The sequence below is a fragment of the Mesocricetus auratus genome, unplaced genomic scaffold, assembly GCF_017639785.1.
Source record: "Mesocricetus auratus isolate SY011 unplaced genomic scaffold, BCM_Maur_2.0 Super-Scaffold_100038, whole genome shotgun sequence".
Taxonomy (NCBI): domain Eukaryota; kingdom Metazoa; phylum Chordata; class Mammalia; order Rodentia; family Cricetidae; genus Mesocricetus; species Mesocricetus auratus.
Window position 1 is genome coordinate 289,941 of NW_024429216.1, and position 8,126 is coordinate 298,066.

The 8,126-nt window shown below is 40.2% G+C and overlaps 1 pseudogene; it reads left to right on the top strand.

The window, feature by feature from the left end:
• The first annotated feature begins 276 nt into the window (after positions 1–276).
• LOC121135473 lies at positions 277–1,421 on the top strand (annotated as a pseudogene).
• The last annotated feature ends 6,705 nt before the right edge of the window (positions 1,422–8,126 follow it).

An 8,126-nucleotide genomic window follows, 5' to 3' on the forward strand; every position in this document is an offset into this window, starting at 1 on the left:
AATAATCTTTAAGGAAGAGACATGCAATGACAACAATAATAAATTATAAATATCGTACATTTTTAAACAGGATGCTACTTGAATGTCCCTATCATTAAGTTTTGTTATTTATCCATCAATAGTGTGATTGATCTCACGATAAATGTGTGACAATGTTAAAATCCTTCAAGAAATTTGTCAATGGTGAAAACACAATAAGATGACGGTGAGATACTGACATAATTTGAGCTATTAAAATGAATACACATATAAATGTTTCCTTCCTGAGTAGTATTGATGATGTTAAATTTGTCTGTTTCAGATGAAAAAAATCATGGTTGAGAATTTGCCAATGGGGATTTTGTTCTTTTCACAAACAGCTATTGGGATTCTTGGCAACTGGTCAATTCTTCTTCCTTATGTCATGCCTATATTTACTGGAAAAAATCTGATGCCAAAAGACCAGATTTTAAGGCATCTGACTTTAGCCAATTCTTTGGTTATTATCTCAAGAGTAATTCCTCACATACTGGCACAGATGGGCTTGCGCTATCTCCTGGATGACATTTTATGTAAAATTACTCTCTACAGTAATCGAGTGTCCCGGGGCATTTCCCTGCACTGCACCTGCCTCTTGAGTTGCTTCCAAGCAATCACAATCAGCCCCAGCAACTCAAGGTACATGAAGCTTAAACACTCAGTCTCGAAGTACATGGTTCAGTCCTGCTCACTCAGCTGGCTTGTGCATCTGCTTCTAAACAGCAAAACAGCTATAGATGTGGTTGGATCTGGTACTTTCAAAAACTTCACCAAGAAAATTAAGTTGGGATACTGCTCAGCCTTTCTTTTTGGCAACACTGCAACTGTACTACATCTGATATTGATTCGTTTCACTGATTGTCTGTGTTTGGGTCTCATGGTCTGGGCCAGTATCTTCATGGTGAGCATCCTCTACAGGCACAAGAGTCAGCTACAGTACATCCATGCCCAGCATTCCTTCAGAGTCTCCCCTGAAGACAGAGCCACAAAAACCATCTTGATCCTTGTGTGCACCTTTGTCTTCTCATACTCAATGTCCTTCATATTAGTTATCTATACCACATTATTTAACAGTCCAAAGCTGTGGATAATCAGCATATTTACATTCCTAGACACGTGCTTCCCTACATTTTGCCCCTTCATCCTCTTCAGTAGTAACAAATCTGCTCCCAAGAATCATTTTTCCTGCTATAGGTGAAGGCATTTAATGTGTTGACTTGTGTGTAATGATAATTTCAAAAATTATTTCATACATTATTGATTATAGACTACCCGTGATCAGGTCTTATTAAGAAATTGGTTATTGCTAATTAAGCATCAAAAGTTATTGAAATTATAATAATGCTAGCTAAACGGTTCCATGTGATGAAGAAATCTTTGTTTTCACTCCAAATGTTATGGAATAGGGGATCATCATATACTGAAGAGTATTTTGTGCTTACAAATTATCCAGTAAGCTGTTGATGTATGAATTCTTGATTCTGCTTCTATTACTGCAACTGCAAGAGAGAACTGAGGGCAAAGAAAATTCAAAGATCTTTGGCATATTGAGAACGACATGTTTGTGTGACCAACTGCACGGCATTTATTCATGTTTTTGCTTCACTGATGTTCCACGTCTGATCTCATGGTCTGGGTTTGTGTGTTCACTTTCAGGTTTCTCTGTGAGGAAAGAGTCAAATGATGAGTATTTGCTGTGCCCATTATTTTCTCAGACCTCAACTGGAAGCTAGAGACATCCCTAGACTTCCTATGCTGTTGTATACATTGTCACCTCCTCTTCAGTTGCTTGTACTCTGGCATTCTGTATGTCAATTTGTGACAATCCACGGCTTTGGAGACTAGCTTCCACATTTCTATAAATATGTCTCTATATGTTGCCCCATTGTACTCATAACTGTTGCAAACTAAGTCTCCACACTCTCTGCCTTGGAAAAGATCTTTTGCTCTGTATTTCAATGTGTCACAACTTGTTGATTTCTGTTCATGAATATATATTCATTTATTATTTGTGCATGACTAGCCCCATTGTGGACCACATTGTATTAGGTAACATGATGCTTAATGGAGATGGTTCACTTGAGAGGATATAGAATCACATGGGAAACAAACATCTGGACACTTCTTTGAGACAGTTTCTAAGCTGGGTGAAAGGAGGTAGATCATGGCCGTAAACCCTATGGTTAGATTCATGGACTGAATAAAATGGGGGAAACAAGTTGAGAACTGGCATGCATCCCTCTTTGTATGTAACTCTCAATGTTATGTGATCAGCTGCCTCAACCTCCTGATTCTCTGATTCCTTGATTCCCTGACATGATGGTCTATAACCTTAAACTGCAAACTAAAATAAACTTCTCCAACCATAAGTAGTTTTTGAAATTTTTGTCAGATTAATGAGAAAATTAATTGAGACATGTAATTCAATAGCATCCTAAATTAACTAACAAAAATCATAGAGGCCATAAAGAGGCCACATCATATTTAAATCGAGTAAAATTTTCTCTTCACATTGCTGTGACACAAATAATCACAATGCCTGATGGCAGAAGATGGCAAATACTGCAATTTGTGGGAGACTGTCAACTCAAGTTCATACCCCAGGACTTAGAACATTCTGAGACAAGAAGTAAGTAGTTTTCTAACTTAGGTGATGAAACATGCTTAGAATTTCAGCACAGCATATTCCCAGCGGCTATGACAGAGAAGCAGCAGGTGGCAAGTGAACTTCTGGAGTTCAATCTGCCAGGAAGCAAGCAGTGATGGGTGCATCTCAGAACGGCAAGGTCCCAAGGGCTTCATCTCTACAATATCTCTTATTACTGCTATGCCTTTACACGCCTGCCACTATCATTTTTCTCTGGTAACTGGCAAGGTGTGAATGGGTATGTGTCGATCCCCACTGCCTTAAAGGCACTATGATTATCTCATGGAAAAAATCCCATTCTATTGCACATTTTTACCTGTGGATTCTTAATAAGATGATTTCCTCTTAATCTCTACTGTTTAATTGAAGTAACGATTTTATATAATGGTAGTATCAGTTTAAATAGAATTTCGATGACTAAGGGTTTTTAAAAATGTAGCAAGGGATTCTGATAGATTTTAATGTAGTGGGAAAATTAATACAGATAAAGGCAAGAAAAGGTGTTGCCACCACCCTGATAAAGCAGGAACTGCAGAAGGAAGAAAATAAAAGCAAGGAAGTATAACAGAGCTGGTATTTAGGCATTTCTCTTGAGGAGTGTTATAGACTGTGGCTTAGGTTAATTCTTAAGGAAAAATTGAGTTCCAGAGGCTAGTCTAGCTCAAGTTCTTTTAATCTTAATGTTGGGAGATGTATCATACATTTCGATGTGCATTGTAGCTGAAACAATGTTTTTAATAATGACTTAAGGATGGGTTAGGATGTTTTTGTTAATGGGGAACAATTGAAAGTTTAGAAAGACACATTTTTTTCAATTTTTTTTTATTTTAAATAGCTTGTTTTACATGTCAATCCCAGTTCCCTCTCCCTCCTCTCCTCCCGCACTCCCCTTTCCCCCCACCCTCCCACCCTATTGCCAAATCCTTCCACATAGGGGATATCAGAGTCTGTCATTTTACTCTGGGTAGGGTCCAGGCACTCCCCTAAGAGTCCAGGCTGAGAGAGCATCCCTCTTTGTGCTATAGGCACACGAAGACTGTTTGTATATCAGGGATAGACACTGATCCACAGCTCAGGGCCCCATAGGTTGCCCAGGCCTTCTCGCTGACACTCACATTTGGGGGGCCAGATCAGTCCCATGCTGGCCTCCCCACTGTCAGTCTGGGATCCTGATCTGAACAGGGGAGAGCTCTTGGAAAGACACATTTTTAAGACTTTAGCAATGGACTCATTGAGTTCAGGAAACAAAAACACTGGCAGTTTGACTGTTGCTGCTGATGTAGCTTTCTTACTAGGATGGATTGGTAATCAGAAGTGAGGATTAACTGCTTGTACCAATTTCTGTCCTCAGTTTCCTTATATGACTTAATAAAGAAACTGCTGATGAATGGGTGTTCACCCAAAGGACTTAAAGTAGAAATGACTGATATTTTCATAAATAAAAGTTTAGATTTATGATTCTGTTAAGATTTGTATAAGATTGCTTTTTGAGAAAAATGATAAAATGATTGCTCCTTTCTTTGTAAGAGCAATATGCAGCCAGATTGTAAAAGAATTAGTTGAGAAAAATGCGTTGATTGCTTACACTTTGTTAATCTATGATAAGTTGCTTGGACCTGAATGTCTGTGTTTCTTGGGGATAATTTGTTTTTCACCTGCAATCATAAAATATTTAATCATGCAAAGGAATGAGAAACATGTTGCTTTTCACCTGTCTTCATTACCATTATTCACTTGAAAAAGAGAATGTAGCCACATTGTAATTTGTATATTGCTTGAAAGATTTTGCTGGCATATATAAGTTGAAAAGGAACACTAAAGAAAGAGACTTGGTAGACAGATCCTAAAGGTGTGTTGTGAGTGTATGTGTGTGTGTGTGTGTGTGTGTCTGTGTGTGTGTATTTTCTTTTTTCACCAGCCCCAGAGAATTAGATTTTCTCCCACTATCTATCCCTTGAGAATTAAGTTAACTCCCCCAGACAGATAAGTCAATTGAATGATTAGTCTAATGACTCTGGGGTTCACCTCCAATACCTGAGCTGCTGAAGACTAGTACTTACAACCACAGCATATATGTGAGAAAAAGGTACACTATCTTTAGAAGACAAAAACTTATTCCTCTTCCTCTGAAATGAAGGAAATAAGAATTTAAACAAGGACCAAGCTCATTGAAACAAATAGAAACAATTTTACCCAACATAAAATATTAAGGTATCCTACCATGATTTTAAGATTTATGCAGCTCTTTTCTTATCACATCTATGTCTATTCAACTACTTTTTGGATCTTTCTCCTTTTCAATATTTTATGTGTTTCACAGGAAAAATTAAACCCTGTGTTTGTGTCTGAGTAGTTGTATCACATGAGAGGAATTAGAAAGTTATTGAGCATATCGTTTTGAGAAAAATTTTGTGGAAATTTTAGCGTTGTCTGTCATTGTGTTGTGAAACATAAATTCTACCACTCTCTCAAGCAAAGGGAGAAAGATTGCTGTGAATCTGAGGTCAGACTGGACAAGATCGTTAGCTTGAGCCTAACCTGGGCTACTGTGCAACTCAAATGAAACAAAACATTAACAAAAAAAGCACTACCACCACTGACAATGACACCAAAAATCTTTGAGAGCTGAGAATGGAAATTTTAGAAGTTGAAAAAAAAAGTGACATTGGAATTGCCAATGCTCTCTGTTAGCCTCCAGACCATGACAGGGAAATCAAGGTTTTCCTGACATGGAAACTTTTTTCCTGCTAGCTAACTGTCACAGTGCAGAATAGTATTGTTTACACTAATGGAGAAGAAAACCAATCACTAATCATACCCGGATAAGACACTGTGTAGAATCAGGAACCTAGACAAGTCTATAGAGGTAATTGTGATGCAATATCATAGGAATAACCAACCATTTTCTGGTTGGATTTAATTCCTGCTAAACTAGCTGAAATGCATGCATGGAATCATTATTGGGCTAAGAAGCCATAGCAAGACAGGTCATACACCATAGTAGAAAGGCTAGTGCTTTAGTTCTGCCAAATGGACAGAGTAATACACTAAACCCTAACATCGTGCCATATCATTACATCAATGCCTCCCTCAATCCCCCCAGATAAGCTCCTATTTGCAGTAGATGATAATAAGCATAGAAATACATAGTTGCTCAGGTGAATAGTGTGGGGACACCGGACCTTGGGCAGAGACCCAGTTCCCCATCAGCCTGGGAGTAGGCAGCTGTAAGACAATGTTTACTATAAACATGTTTACTAAAAACAATACAATGCCTGGGGCAATAAGTTCCTGAAAAGGGCTGGCCCACAGAACTGCCCTGACCTCGACCTCATCCCAAAGACTAACCGCCTCTTCTGACACACCCAAGTCAGTTTCTGGTGTCAGAGAAGAACCAGCCAGGGGTAAAGAGAGAGCAGAAGCTTTTCTGGAGGGAGGCCTTTCTTGGGAAGTTTTCTTGAGCCTTTTTGGGGCCTGCTTAAAGTTTTCTTTACATTGTTGAACGAGTCTCTGTGTTGTCAATCCCTGACACCCTCCGCACATTCTCGGACACAGGTTGTGCAGCGGGCACGGCAAATAGAGTAAGAGACCACATGTTCAAGAACAATTGGAGGCGGGTCATTTGGTTCCTTCAACATCCCCTTGGAATACCCCGATATTTGCTATTAAAAAAATTTCAAGGAAATGGAGGTTACTACAAGACTTGAGGGCGGTGAATGCGACCATGCAGCCTATGGGGGCACTCCAGCCTGGCTTGCCCATGCCTGTGGCTATTCCTAGAGACTGACATTTGATTGTCATTGATTTAAAGGATTGCTTCTTTTTTATTCCCTTGCATTCTCAAGATAGTCCTCGGTTTGCATTTAGCCTTCCTGCGATTAACTTTAGGGAGCCTGCCCTTTGCTTCCAATGGTTGGTGCTCCCCCAAGGGATGGCTAACAGTCCAACTATATGCCAGATTTATGTAGCTGCCTGTTTAGATCCCCTCAGACGTAAGTTCCCTGATCTTTACATTATCCTCTACAAGGATGATATTCTTTTGGCCGCGGCCGAAGAAAGACAATGTTACATAGCCTTTGCAGAGCTACGGGAGCTTCTGGAGGCCCGCAGATTTATTTTGGCTCCTGAAAAGATCCAAAAGAGACCCCATTATACTTATTTGGGTCATGAAATTCAACAAACTGGCCTCCGGCCACAAAGACTCCAAATCGATTGTTCAAATTTAAAAACGCTTTATGATTGGCAGAGATTTTTGGGAGAGGTGCAGTGGTTTCGCCTTCTCTTTCTATTAAAACAGGGGCTCTTAAAGCCCTTTAAGATATTCTTCCTGGGGATCCTGCTCCAACTTCCCCTAGACAGATTACCCCAGAGGCCAGGGATTCTCTACAATTGTTGTTAAAAAGTATAGAGCAAGCCCACCTTCGGCGCATAGATTATGGGCAGCCCCTTGTTCTGGTTGTCCTTTCATCTAGCTTTTCGCCCACTGCTGTGTTTTGGCAGACTGGTCCTATTTATTGTATACATTTGTCAGCCTCCCCTAAAAAGGTAGTGGCCCCTTACTATGATCTGATTTTACAATTGTTGTGGAAGGCACACAAGTTTAGCATCCAAACCTTTGGGTAAAATTATCCTTCCTTATGGTAAGGAGTAGGTGGAACATCTACAGATCTTCCATGATGGGTAGACCCTGTTTATTACATCTACAGGCACCCAGTTTGATAACCATTATCCCAGTAGACCCTTGATGTCTTTTTTTAAACAACACCTTGTGATTTTTCCCAAGATTTTAAAGGAGAACCCTCTAGTTGGAGCTCACTCAGTCTTTACAGATGGCTCCTCCAAGGGTTTCGCGGTGGTGGTTTCTTCTCAGGTGCAGAAGAGGGTACCCATAGGGCAGATGTCAGAACAAGCCACCAAGTTGTTTGCTTGCTTGATGATTTTCCAAATGTTTGAGGGGGAGCCCTTTAATTTAGATACTGACAGTGTTTATGTTGCCAACACTGTTAGACCTTTAGAAACTTCTCCATATGTTCTTCCAACCTCTCAGGTTCATTCTTCATTAGTTCAGCTCCAACATCTTTTTTGGCAGCGCATCCACCCTGCTTATGTGGGATTTGTTCATGCACATACTAACCTTCCAGGACCCCTTGCCCAGGGCAATCAATTTGCTGACTCCTTGACCCGCCCTAGGGTCTTATTTACTCAGGAGCAGCTGGCCCACCAGCTCCATGAGAGGTATCATCTAAATGCCCGCTCCATTAAATTTCACACTGGGTGCCCCTTATCCATAGCTACACAAATTACCTCTCAGTGCCCTGATTGTGCCCCTTATCATAATTCTCCCAATGAGGGGGTAAATCCCCGGGGCCTCAGGGCCAACCATCTCTGGCAAATGGATGTCACTCACAGACAGGGAAATTAAAATACATGCATGTCTCTGTGGATACGTACTCTAAACTGA